The sequence below is a fragment of the Denticeps clupeoides genome, chromosome 2, assembly GCF_900700375.1.
Source record: "Denticeps clupeoides chromosome 2, fDenClu1.1, whole genome shotgun sequence".
NCBI lineage: Eukaryota > Metazoa > Chordata > Actinopteri > Clupeiformes > Denticipitidae > Denticeps > Denticeps clupeoides.
Genome location: NC_041708.1, coordinates 24,337,232 through 24,350,793, shown reverse-complemented (window position 1 = coordinate 24,350,793; position 13,562 = coordinate 24,337,232). Strand labels below are relative to the sequence as shown.

General features: G+C 42.9%; 1 long non-coding RNA gene across 2 annotated transcripts; it reads left to right on the top strand.

Annotated features, from left to right (window-relative positions):
• Positions 1-2,513: 2,513 nt before the first annotated feature.
• On the top strand, positions 2,514-9,695 carry LOC114784616 (uncharacterized). Of its 2 annotated transcripts, XR_003748889.1 has the most exons (5): positions 2,514-2,672; positions 5,991-6,051; positions 6,347-6,484; positions 6,807-7,160; positions 9,198-9,695. It is a non-coding gene; the product is annotated as an uncharacterized LOC114784616 (long non-coding RNA). The 2 variants fall into 2 exon arrangements; XR_003748888.1 differs by having other exon boundaries at positions 6,347-7,160.
• Positions 9,696-13,562: the final 3,867 nt, after the last annotated feature.

Below are 13,562 nucleotides of genomic sequence, written 5' to 3'. Positions count from 1 at the left end.
AGAGATGATCTCATCATGCACACAAACACACACACACACACACACACAGTTTCAGATCTCAGCAGGTGTGTGTGTGTGAGAAAGAAACAGCGCCTTGTAATTACCGTACATGGTGAGATATATAGAGCAGAGGACAGAAACATCTGGAACGCCAAGGACTCCTCCCTCTACAAGGACAGCAATTTTCTTCAAGTTTTCTGAATTATAACCAGTCATCACGGGTCTGGTGTCTCATCAATTGTTTACAATCACATCATACACACACACACACACACACACACACACACTTGCCTATTAGCCATGCTTGTGACAATCACAAGCAAATAAATGAAAATCAATTCTGAAACTGAAACTTATTAAGATGTTGTGAAGATATCCTTGTAACTGTAGAGCAATGTTCTTCTGTTTTCACATGAGACTCAAACATCAAAACAGCAAGACTTTCACCACGTTGCTTACTGATACACAGTTGGGTAACAATAAATAAGACTATGGAGGTGTTATCGTCTCGAGATTATGTGACCTCTATCTATATTTTTCATTATAGTGTTAGTAATATTTACAGTGTTGTATGGCAACCGTGATTTACCATGTGTATTGTAAAATATCCTGCGATGTATATGGTGATGACTGATGGGTGAGTGCTCCGTATATTCTTTTGGCTTTTAAATAAGTGTTTAAATAAGGTACGGAGTTGTGAAAAGAGAAGGTCATTGTGATTCACTGCAGTACAGCACACGGTGACACAACGAAATGTGTCCTCTGCTTTTAACCATCAGCCTTGGTGAGCAGTGGGCAGCCATGACAGGCGCCCGGCGAGCAGTGTGTGGGGACGGTGTTTTGTTCTGTGGCACCTCAGTGGCACCTTGGCGGATCAGGATTTGAACCGGCAACCTTCTGATTACGGGGCCTGAACCGCTAGGCTACCTACTGTATCTTACGAACCACCACTGCCCAGAGAATATCAATGACCTCTGACATCGTAGCCCAGGACTAAGTCTGATGAGATTTTAATGTGACCCCTGTTATGGATATGACCATGCTCATAAATCAAATTAATTTAGGCTCGGATGGATATATAAACATGCAACGGATGTGTGCGCATTGTGCATCGTGTGCACTGCCTTCAGTCCTGTGTTGTCCAGGTTTCTGCTGTGTTGTCAGTGTGTGTGTCTGTGTGTGTGTGGATGTGAGCTGTGTATACCCTTAAGCCACACTTCTGCAGACAGACGGGGGGACGCTATGTTTCCGGGAACAGAGGTTACTGTTTAACAGTGCGCCTGACCTCTGGGTCCTGTGATCGGTACCGACCTTGGGTCAGAGAGACCCTCAGACCCTGTTGCATAATCATCCAGTCACATGTGTTTGGTTATCGAATTAGGGACAAGTTTGCAAATAGCTTTGTATTAAGAATGACCCATACTTATTATCTGGATGACCTGCAATCAATGCAAGGGAAAAGAATTGAATGAACCGATCATACTGCCCTTCACCACAAACATAAAGGTATCAGGATGGAACTCAAATCACAATTAATCACACAAAACAATTTTCAGTTTTAATTATTTAGTATTTATTAAGTTTATGAACCTGTAAAAAAAAAATCACCATAATCCTTCCTTCCCCCAGAAACATTGTGCAATGCAAAGTGTGGACAGCATAAACAAAAGTGAGTCCAAAAAACAATGTCAACAGTGGAAAAAAATTAGATAATTAGATAAAACATATTAGCCATACCACAGTATATACAAATTGTTGAATTTTGTGCTTACCCTTCAAAAAGCAAAAAAACACAATTGAAAAGAGAAAATTTGATGAAAAACACAATTACTAAAAACAAACATTATAACTAATGTAACATAAATACAATCTAAATTATTAATATAATGAATATAAATATTCATTCATAAATATAAATAAAGTGGAACAGTAAAGTTAAGTTAAACAGTAAAGTGGAACAAACTCTTATTTTTCAGCTGATAACATTTACATTTAAAGCATGTATCAGACGCCCTTTTCCAGAGCAACCTACAATCAGTAGTTACAGGGACAGTCCCCCCCTGGAGACACTCAGGGTTAAGTGTCTTGCTCAGGGACACAATGGTGTAGTAAGTGGGATTTGATCCTGGGTCTTCTGGTTCATAGGCGTGTGTGTTACCTACTTGGCTACTGCCACCCAATAATGAATTCCCATATGATCCCAGTCCCAGATCAAGCTCTGCTGTGTTTTATATGGATTATGAAAGACAAAAAAAAAGGAGAGACAGAGGAAGATGAATAACCAGTGTGCCCGACCGATTGAACACGCATTACAACCAGATGTCACCACAGACATTTATGTTTTCCGTGCTTCGGATGAAAAAAAAAAAAAAGAGAGCGAGAGACGTTTTTGGGGATAGCCAGAGGGGAAAGTCTGCAGTATTCCTTCGATGGAATCCGCTCTCTGCTCCCCCTCCCCTTCCCCCCCTCCCATCCCTCGCTCGCAGAAACGCCAGTCAAATACCAGCCCAAAGGCCGAGGGTAGGAACGGAGCGAGGGGAGCCAGGCTACTTATTTTCTTTTCATTTCACCATGTGTTGGCAGACGCGGGCGCTCGTAAACACGCGCCGGCTGCATCGGCTCCGGGCCGCGGTGGAGATTGCCACTGGGTGATGAGACGTTTGCGATGGCCGGTGAGTCTAAAATAACATCCTCTGCGTCTCTGCGTCTCCTCGCGGCCGGTCACTTCTTTTTTCCTCTAGCACTTTGCCCTTCGTTCACCAACGTTTACTGCCAATCAAACATGAGTAAGGCCTTGTTCTGGGCACGTTTATCCAGGTCTCGATCACATGGGGCCTTGGGCACATGGCAGTAACCAACTCTGGACAGGGCACCAGTCCAACACACACAGGCCGCAGCCAGTGTAGCGTCACCATTTCACATCACCTGTCCATCTCTGAGAGCTGGACGGAAACTGGAGCACCTGGCGGAAATCCACAGGAGCGCTGAGGGAACGTGCAAACTTCACCAAGAGGGAGTCCAACTCAGAAGCCAGACAGGAGACTTTATGGGACGTGCAAAAACCAGAACCATAAACTTGACTTGAACACAGCAGGGATGCTGATGACATTCCAGCACTCCTCCTGGTCATAGCTGAAACATTTTTCTGTACAGTTATTACAGAACGAACATGTCTTGATATACATGATTTATATTTTTTCATGTGAAGGAAAAGGCACATCTTGAAAATGGGTGGTGTTTAATAAAGAAAAAATGGTCACAGCACAGACTATAATGAAGTTACAAGTTAGTCTAAGTATTGTCTAGAGAGGAAGGCCACAAGGTGCCGTCAAACTGAAATTTGACTTGTTCTTAGCTGACAATATTGTGCACATGACACCTTGTACAGCACCTTTGTAAACTTGAACTTGAACTTGAACTTGAAATTACTCCAAATGACTGTGCTGTTCTGACCTCCAGATGAAGTTCATTCCACCACTTAGGGGTCAAGACAGAGAACATAGTCATAGAGACCAATCCAATCTTGGCGGCTCGGGATTCAAACCGGCAACCTTTGGATTACGGGTTCGCTTCCACTTCCTTACCCGCCAGGCCACCACTGCCCGTCCACTGCCTTAAGGACCGGCAATCAGTGTATCACAATTCAGGCATCACAATTCATTAGAAATGAAGTTAAAGTTTTGGATGATGGCTGATTTGGATGATGGCTGAATTGTCAGAACCTTACAGTCAATTTGTAAAAGGATTCAAAGTGCAGTCAACAGTCAACATTTTGTGGGATAATTTTGAAGGGTTGAAGGTTTTCCTTTTGTGCCAAAAAAAATGTCCATCCGTGTGTAAAATCACGACCCCACGTCACACTTATATGCTTAAATGACAGTGCGTCGGATTAGCTGGGTCCTGATCTGTCACTCTGCTACCGGGCAAGTTATGTGGAAGCGGTAACCATGCTGCTAGGTTTAGTAATAATTACACTCTTCACACGTCGCAGGTGACAGACAAGGCGTCAGGGGCGAAGCTGTGTCTGAGAGTGTGTGTGTGTGTGTGTGTGTGTGTGTGTGTAATGGATAACTAAAGCTCATGAACATCCAATCAAAACCAGAGGAGCAAGAAGTGAAGATGTTTTTAAACTGTGGCCTGCAACCCTTAAAGGACTGGCATTACAGGTTGGGCTTGTGGCTGGTCTGTTCATTCACATTGTGGGTCAGTTTGTGCAAAAGTGGAAGATTTGTGTAAGACAACAAGTGTGCAGAAATAGGCAAAAGGTCATCATACAAGTGTCACTGCATGATAATTCTTGCATGAGATCTCTTTTGGGATTCCAGAGGGAGGGGTATGAAAGCTGGAGAACCACTGGAAATGGACAAGAGAGAAAGAGAGAGAGAGATTGAGAGGTGAGGGCAGCAGCTGAAAGGGCCATACTCATGTTCCAAACTAATGACCCGGGGTCAGTTTTCACATTCCACTTATCAGGGTGGAGGTGAGGAAAGAGGCTCCGCTAGCTGATCACTGTCCTGCAGTTGGACAACTGCATTCCTTACCATTTCATTTAGCAATAAAGAAAAGTGGAATGAGACCAGGAGGAGTCACCATGCTTGGACGTTTGGAAGTTGTCAATCCTAATGACACGTATTACAACAAATTTTGCTGTTTTGTTCAGTTGTAAACATGGACCCAGACCACTACTGTTTAAATGCTTCCAATTCATTATGCTCAGACCTCTTCAGTGAGAATCGGGTTCCTCAGTACCTACCTGACTGCACAGACTGTACAATGCTCGTAATTCCACTTTTCCAAGTGGTCATCACAAACAAACCAAGCATTCTGACAGATTATCCATTCTTTCAATCAAGAGCAATCAATCATGGGCAAACCAGAAAAGCCAACATTTGCAAACACATCCAATCCATTTTACACAGCACCTACTCCAATTGTATAATTATGCGATACAATGCCAAAGGGAATCAGATAATGTCACCAGTGACACCTCTTCTTGTCTGATAACTATATCAAACAACAATAACAAAAAACAACAACAATGTGTAAGGATGTGTGTAGGTGTTATTTGTACAAGTTATAGAATGTACAAGTTATAAATATATATACTGAATATAAATCTATGTATGAATGTACATAGGTCTATGTATAGATGAACAATGTGCAGTACAATATAATAGAGAAAAAATTTAATCTTATAAACACAGTGTATATACAGAGTGTACATAAAGTGCAGTGTGCAATGTTAAGGTGATTCGCAGTGTGACAGTTTCAGCTGTTTAGGAGGGTGGTCCTGGTCTGCAGTCTGAATACAAGAACATTCTTGTCCAGAGACGATTACAAACACTAGTTAGAGCAATAGTCCAACTGGAGCAACCCAATATTAATAAGTAGAGTACCACCCGGCAAACGCTTTAATCATCTGGTTCACTAGGCTACTAACAGAATGATATTTAAAGGGACAGTACCATGAAATTTTACCAGGTCATGATCCCTCCAAACATTGCAACCAGAATGTCGTCGTTTTCAAGGTTTTCAGGAGCATTAAAGAACATTAATTAGTGTGACAGTTTCCTACGCGCGAAATACATTAGGAAACTGTATGATATGTGCTAATTAACACAAGCTGGTGCATTGATTCAGAGCTGCCGTGACGTGGTTTATCAATCGGGTGTTTGCATGTGTCAATGGTTCTAAAGGTTGTAATAAGAACTTTTGACTAACCAACCAGCAGACCAACGGAACCAAAAATTCAAACTCAGCTTGCAAATACCATTGTGTAAGGCCCTTGAGCAAGACAGTATTTTATATAAAACATGGGGTTTGAAGCAGTAACAGAACTCTTTGAAGCTCTGAATGGAACAATATTGTCTTTAAATTTTATGAATTTAAGGCTTTCGCAAAATATTGTGTACAGCTGGGTTCTGATTCGTTGTTGAACTCTCTCTGCCTCCCTCTCTCTCTCTCTCTCTCTCTCTCTCTCTCTTCTCCAGAAAAAGAACAGATGATGTCCTTTACCCAGCAACCCCTTCACCCCTCCCCCGCCAGCGCAAGGTCGCAGACGCAGTCTCAGAGATAGGCCCTGGCACCACATGCACAGATAGCTGCACACAATCACTCACACACGCACACACACAGTCACAGATAACCGCTCGCACATACACACACACACACACACACACTGATAGCTGTAGACACACACACACACTCAAACTCACACACATGTAGATAAAATGCATGCATGCGCGCACACACACACACACAGATAATGAGACATAGTTGTCTGGAGCTTCACTTTCCCAAGGTCTGGGGACTTTTTTTGTAAACGCAAATCTGTTTCCATTATCAGGCCAGATAGAACCAGAAAAGACGAAGATGTGAACACGACTGAGACCGTGGGATCCTGGAAGTGACGTGCTGCAGACTGTACATTCGCAAGTACCAGTGAAAATAAGATTTAAAACATAACATGATACACAGTATCACAGTAAATTATGCATGAGACTTGATGTTTTAAAAATACTTTAATTTCTAAATAGCCAACAGTTACATTCATACGTAACAACAATAATGATAGTGATGCGGCTGAATGTCGAACGTATTTTTGCAGCTCAAATTCCTGCATTTTATGTTTCATTCTGATGTCATGTTGTTGTGAATGGATCCACCATTCACATGAATGAATGAATGAAATAACTAATTAATGAGCTAAGACACATCTCTCTTCTAAAGATGATCATGTCTGCCTTGAGCCAGGATTTCATTGCTCCGTTTCCTTTGAGCCGTTCTCTGTCCTTTTCACTTATCAGCCCATCTTTCCGTCTCGCCATCATTTCATCCCCCGCCTCTCTCCTCCCTCCTCACTCTGCAGAGGTCGGCCGGACCTAAAGAGCTGAAAGAAGGCGGGGGGGATCGCCAAAAATGGTAAAATAACAATGGGTTTATTGAGAGATGGAAAGCGAGGGATGAACGCTTTCTCAGGAGGAGGACAATGGGCGCTCTCCTCCACCCACCTCCCTCTTTCATCCTGCTGAGGCACAAGGCAGCCGATTGTTGGGGTTCGGCGTTCCACAGGGCAACACATTGCGTTTAATTACCAGCTTCTAACGATCTCATTACTGCAGACTTCATCCGAGAGGTGAACGGAGGGTCAGTGGAGCAAAGTGAGTATACACACACACACACACACACACACACATGCACATATACATATAAATATACTCAGCCATATACACTGCAGACACACACATACAGTCTACATGTCTGTTTATGTCTATACAGTACAGGCCAAAAGTTTGGACACACCTTCTCATTCAATGAGTTTTCTTTATTTTCATGACCATTTACATTGGCAGATTCTCACTGAAGACATCAAAACTATGAATGAACACATGTGGACTTATGTACATCAACAAAAAGTGGAGACCTGGCCTCCACAGTCACAGGACCTGAACCCAATCGAGATGGTTTGGGGTGAGCTGGACCGCAGAGTGAAGGCAAAGAGGCCAACAAGTCCTAAACACCTCTGGGAACTCCTTCAAGACTGTTGGAAAACCATTTCAGCTTCTTGAAGCTCATCGAGAGAATGCCAAGAGAGTGCAAAGCAGTAATCAGAGCAAAGGGTGGCTATTTTGAAGGAACTAGAATATAAAACATGTTTTCCATTATTTCACCTTTTTTTATCAAGTACATAACTCCACATGTGTTCATTCATAGTTTTGATGCCTTCAGTGAGAATCTACCAACTTAAATGTCATGAAAATAAAGAAAACACATTGAATGAGAAGGTCTGTCCAAACTTTTGGCCTGCACTGTATGTCAGCAGGTTTTGGCCATCATCATTCATCATTCTTTCACTTTTATGTCATTCTGGCTGTAATCTGGTGTAACTGGAACAAACACTGGTGACAGAGTATATTTGATGTGTGTGGATATGAATGTGAGTGGCAAATTAAAAATCTCTCCTTTCAGGGTGTTTTCCCAAGGCGGGCAGTCAGATTCCTGGACAAGACAAATTATTCCTAGGTGGCACGCCTGTTGACACAGACACTAAGTTGCTAGCCTAGGCGTAAGGTTTCTATAGCCATTGAAAAACTATCCGTTTTTCCGCCTGGTCTGGTTCAGGTCTACCACGCTCTGATGGTTTAAGGAGCCAACCACTTATTTATTCCACTATTAAATGGCAAAGCAGGTGAGCGACAGCGGGCGTCAGTAACCCAGGAAGGTCAGGGGCTTTTAGGATAGAACAAAATAAAAGGTGTGGTCAAGACAGCATTCCCCAGAGTGGAAAGAGTCCATTGTATAGGCACAAAATGTGTTAAATTCAATACACTGGGGTGCAGTGTATTGCACCACTAGATGCCCCATGGAGCAGCTGCATCACTTCTCATTTTATTTATTTGTGGCCCCGCCCCTGGTGTCCAGCTATGGAAAGTACAGCCTCAACACATGCCCCTAAAGTGCTTGCATGTAACACTGTGATTTAATGATTTCGGGGGACGTTTCTGAGGTGCTTATAGTATGCTGGGTGCTTGCGAGGGTAACATGCACCAGTTCGCCTATCAGAATGCTTGAATTTAAGCACTGATAATCCATCTGAGTGTATGGTCCTAGTAGATACTGCCGTCTTGGGATAGTTAAAACAGAGGAGAGCTCCTTCCTTTGTTCAAGCAAGCATGTGAAAGTGAAGTGATTGGCATTGTGAAACACTGCAGCACAGCACACGGTGACACAGCAAAATTTGCACTCTGCTTTTAACCCATCACCTAAGTGAGTGGGCAGCCATGACAGGGGAGCAAGTTGTGGATTTGAACCCACAACCTTTCGATTACGGGTCTGCTTCCTTGCCACAAGCATAGTGATTTCTGTTCATCCCAGTGCTTTTTCTAACCGGCTGAAATCCCTCAAATACCATTGCAGGATGCCAAGACGACAGTTTTGTTTTTTCTCACCACTATATTACGATAACACTATGCAAACATTTTTTTACTTTGTTTTTCATAGCTGGGCATGCCTGAAAATGTTTTGCTTTGGTCTGACATCCGAGAAGTCGCCCAGCATCACTTCATATCGAATATCTGTACACGCTGATGTGCGATAGGAGAGACGACATGATGACGAAAGGGCATTTAAAGAAGTGTGTTGTGCCGGGTGTGGTCCTGCTCTGCATATAATCTTTCTTGTCTCTTAATTCATTAAAGGTCGAAAGGCACATCCTGTCTGCGGAGCGGCTGAATAGGGCTCCCAAAAGCCTGATCCAGCGTGACACATCTGCGCTGCCCAGACGCCTGGATCAACAGTCTGTGTTATTATTCCCGAAAAGCGGCGCAGCTCTTATCCAAAAACATTTCCTCTTCTTCCTCAGGAACGGTCGCCATCCTTAATTTGAGTGGCAACTTCGCACCAGCAGCCATGGCTGTATAACCGTGTCTGCTTGTGAGGGTGCTCATAAAACATACTCTGGCAAACCTTTATCACCCCGTTGTGTGTAAAGGAGCGAGCTAATGAGCAGTTTTTGAACAACTATAAATGCTTCACTAACTTTTCTGCATGGCTATAACATATAATTTATGATTAACAAACACACATTTTGAGTAAAGCTGAGATTATTGGGATTTTTTTTCACACTTTTACTTTTCATAACTTCAGATTTGTGCAAATAGCAATACAATGTTGCAATGAAACAAACATTTATATAAATAGAGCAATAAAATGTATTTTGAAACAAACAAGAATGACATTAAAAGAAATGTTTTATAGGAATTAAATTATTAAATTGTAAGTATTAATTAAGTATTAAATTGTAAAACAGAATAAAACAATGCAACCCAAACGCTCATTTAAATAATAAGCATATTATGAAAACTGATGTTTACTTATGTCCCTATCTTGAATAAATGGTGAACAATCATCCTCGACTGCAATATCACAGGGGTTCATGGTTGGTCACAGATGGCCGTTCTGAACCTCAGGAACCTGGGTATAATGTGACCTTTCAATAAATCAATCAGTTAAGCACTCTCTGTTTGAACAGTGGCACGTTGGCATAAAGTGGCTCACGCTGAAACAATGCTGACGACCGAAGGTGGCAATGAAGAAAATCTCCCGGGGAAAAAATTAGGAAGAGGTAATAAGGCTCAGAAGCTGGAAGCCCCACCCTTCTGTGCTCAGCACCACACGGCCCTGGGTTGTCCATGTGAAGATTATACTTATAAGGTCGGTATATGACCCATCTTGGAGTAGAATTCAGATGTGAGGAGGAGAATTCTGGGAGGCCATGGTGTCACAGTACCTAAATCACTCCGTTGGGTCAGTGGGATCTGTCCAGACCACGCCTGTACCTCTTCTTCAGTTCTGGCTGGGCCCAACCCTGCTTAGCGTCTGATGATCGTGAGCGCCAAGGTGTTGACTGAGATCTGCTCTAAAACCCGGGATCGCGCTTTAATCCTTCACAGGCATCATATTGCTGCCGTGCGAGTGTTATTCCCTGTCGCTGCCATTGCCAGGCCCGGCTACGGCGGAATAAAAAAAGAAAAAAAAAAAACGTCGTTTACGCTCTGCCTGCCCTGGCCTGGCGCCAGCGGACCTATTATCGGCTAATGGCGCACGGGCAGGACAGTTACGGCGTAAACACGCACGTATCACACACTCATAAAGGCCAAACAAACGGCGGCTAGTGGCGAGCTAGTTAGCGCGCTGTTCTTCAAAAGCCGGTGTTTACGCGACAGGGCTTTAAGGACCCCAGAGGAGCGTGCGTGCAGCCACTCGCCCACGCAGCGCAGCGTGAGTGGGCCCCGTCGTACGGGTGTGTTTATGTGCACTGGGACAAGCCCGTCTCAGCGCGTGATGGCACACACTTACACACCAGTTCACCCGACAAGAGGGACCACGAGCTTGTCAGTCAGATCAAATGAAGTACAATGTGTAATGGAAGCCATGACATCATCTAGAAGACGGAAGGTCTTGAATTGATTATTTTGTGATCGTGGCTGCTCACCATGCGAAATCTGAAATTGTTGTTATTATAGCATCAACGTTTGGCCACTGTGAGAAAAAATGACATGTGCCTTTAAGAATGCATACACGTCAGTTCACCTGACATTTTAACATGTACTGGAGCAACATTTACTCCGGGTTTGGGCACAAGCAGAAGCCTTTAATGGTGCTGCCTTCAGCAAGGCCACTCCAAAACGCCCGAGGGGGGAAATGTTAATGGCCAGAGTCAACACAGTTGAAATAATGCACCTAAGCCCCCCAACCCAAAACACACACACACACACACACAAACACACATCTTTAAATGGCACTTGTGCCTAAAGCGGTCCAGCCCTTGTTTGTGGTTGTTAATTTAATGTGCATGCTCAGACTAAGAAAGCTTTCATCTGTCGCCACACTGTGTGTGTGTGGGTGGGTGTGTGTCTGCAGGATGTTTGCTGTTCTTTATGTCTAGCTGTCTGTCTTGGTCAGTGAGTCGTCCTATATTGGCGATGCCTGTTGTGTCAGAATATAACTCTTCTCACACAGAAAAAGATCAACCAAAAAACATTATTGATGAATGAGTGTTAATTAAACATTCTTAAAAATCAATATTAGCTGTTGTTAACTGTTTTATTTTTTATTAGGTGGTAGATTATAACTGACAGATGTTTTTTGGTGCTTAATTAATTAATATGTGCCCGAAATTCCATCCAGTTTTAGCGCTTTCTTAAGCTGCTGTCAGATACAATAAATGCCCTTTAACTATACTATGTCTATTAATAAAAAATAAGAAATGGATACAACAATTAAGAAATACATTTTGATTAATGAACTGATTAATGCATATTATATATATTAATAAAATAATAATTAATAATAAAACCTTTGCTTTCTGAGTAGTATCTGCACAGGACCTGTAACATGGAATGTACATCACATGGAGATAATTTCAGTTGTCTTACAACAGCCTGGACATTGAAAGTTTGGACATTGAAGAATGCTAGAATTACTCACATCAACTTGGTGAGGTAGATTATGACTTTAGAATAAAATTAGAATAGTATTACTTGTCTGCGCACATGCTATAAATGAGGACAATAGGAAATTTCCAGGGGTTCAGCCACGCAGAAAGTTTACCTTGGAAGCAGAAACCACTCAAAACCCACAAATGAGTCAAATGAAGGATTTCTCCTTCAACTACGAGGAAAGGGTCTTATAAATACTGCATGTGTAGTGCAAATAGACCCTATACCTCATCATCATATAGCATCAGTATTATCACCATTTTGGCCAAAGATGGAATTGGGTTTGACTGACCTTTAGGGTCAGAGTTCTCTGTGTTTTTTTGAAAGTGAGAACACACACACACACACACATATGCACAGGCTGGTCCAAACCGGTCCAGCGGTGGCAGGCTACAGCAGGCTGAATTGCAACGGTTGCCGGAATGCTAAATTACCCCCGTCATTACTGTCACAATCCTTACGTTTAGCTCTGTGACTGTAACTCTACGCTGAGGACTCACAGGGGGCAACATACAATGGGCCCAATGTCATACATAGCCATAGAGGGGGTGGCAGGGTGGAGAGATTTGAGTGAGCGCCATCGAGGTTACAACGGCATATGGTTGTTCGTTTCTGTCCGAATCAGTCTGAGAGCGAGGCACTCTTTGTCAGACTGTAAGTGGAACGGGGGGGGGGGGGGGGGGGGGGGCAGCATTTCATCCAACAACTTCCCGGCCAAATTCCTTTGAGGTCTAGTGGCGTTTGACACAAAAATTGCCTGATCAAATTCCCCCGAGAACATTAAGATCTAATGATTTTTCTTCGGGGAGGGGGCTGGTTTTTGTCAGCGGATGAGCATGTCTAATGTCATGATGTGCACTGCTGTCACCGAGAGTCTCACCTGACCTATGCGATTCCATGTATATCCCAGTTATGTTTGGGTTTTAAACAGAATTTTCAAAAAACCCCACTCCAGTTTTGAGGGTTATGTTTTCCTGGTTATGGCACCTGGAAAACTGGAATACTTTTGCATTTTGCCGTCAATGTTAGCAACGGTGGCAACAACCATTTTTATTGTTAAGACAAAGTAGTCAATAACCCAAGAACTAGGTTACGTTGGGTTGATATTTTCAGATGAAAATTCCACAAATGAATCACTAACCTTGATACTAGTATTTTATATATACAATGATTTCTCTGTATCCATCTTCACAACATCTCAAAAATAATCAAAAACCAGTATACTGGTCCACACGTCAACACATTCAGGCTTAGAAGTAAAATAACACCCTTACATTATAAAAAGGTGAATGAGGACACAGCAGAACCTTCAAAAAGTACTAAAGTGGTCATCAAAGTTGTTTCTTGTTATTGGGTAACATCTGTTAGAGCACACACGAACACAGATTAGCACAAAACATTGAACCCAGCACTTCTGAAACAGCTGTTGACTGTGTGTGTGTGTGTGTGTGTGTATGCACGCATGCGTGCGTGAGGACCATGACCCAGTCACCAGGTGTGTGCTGATGTTGTTTACTAGCTTTAATTACAGACAGTGAGTTCTCCCAGAGTCTCTCCCAGGGT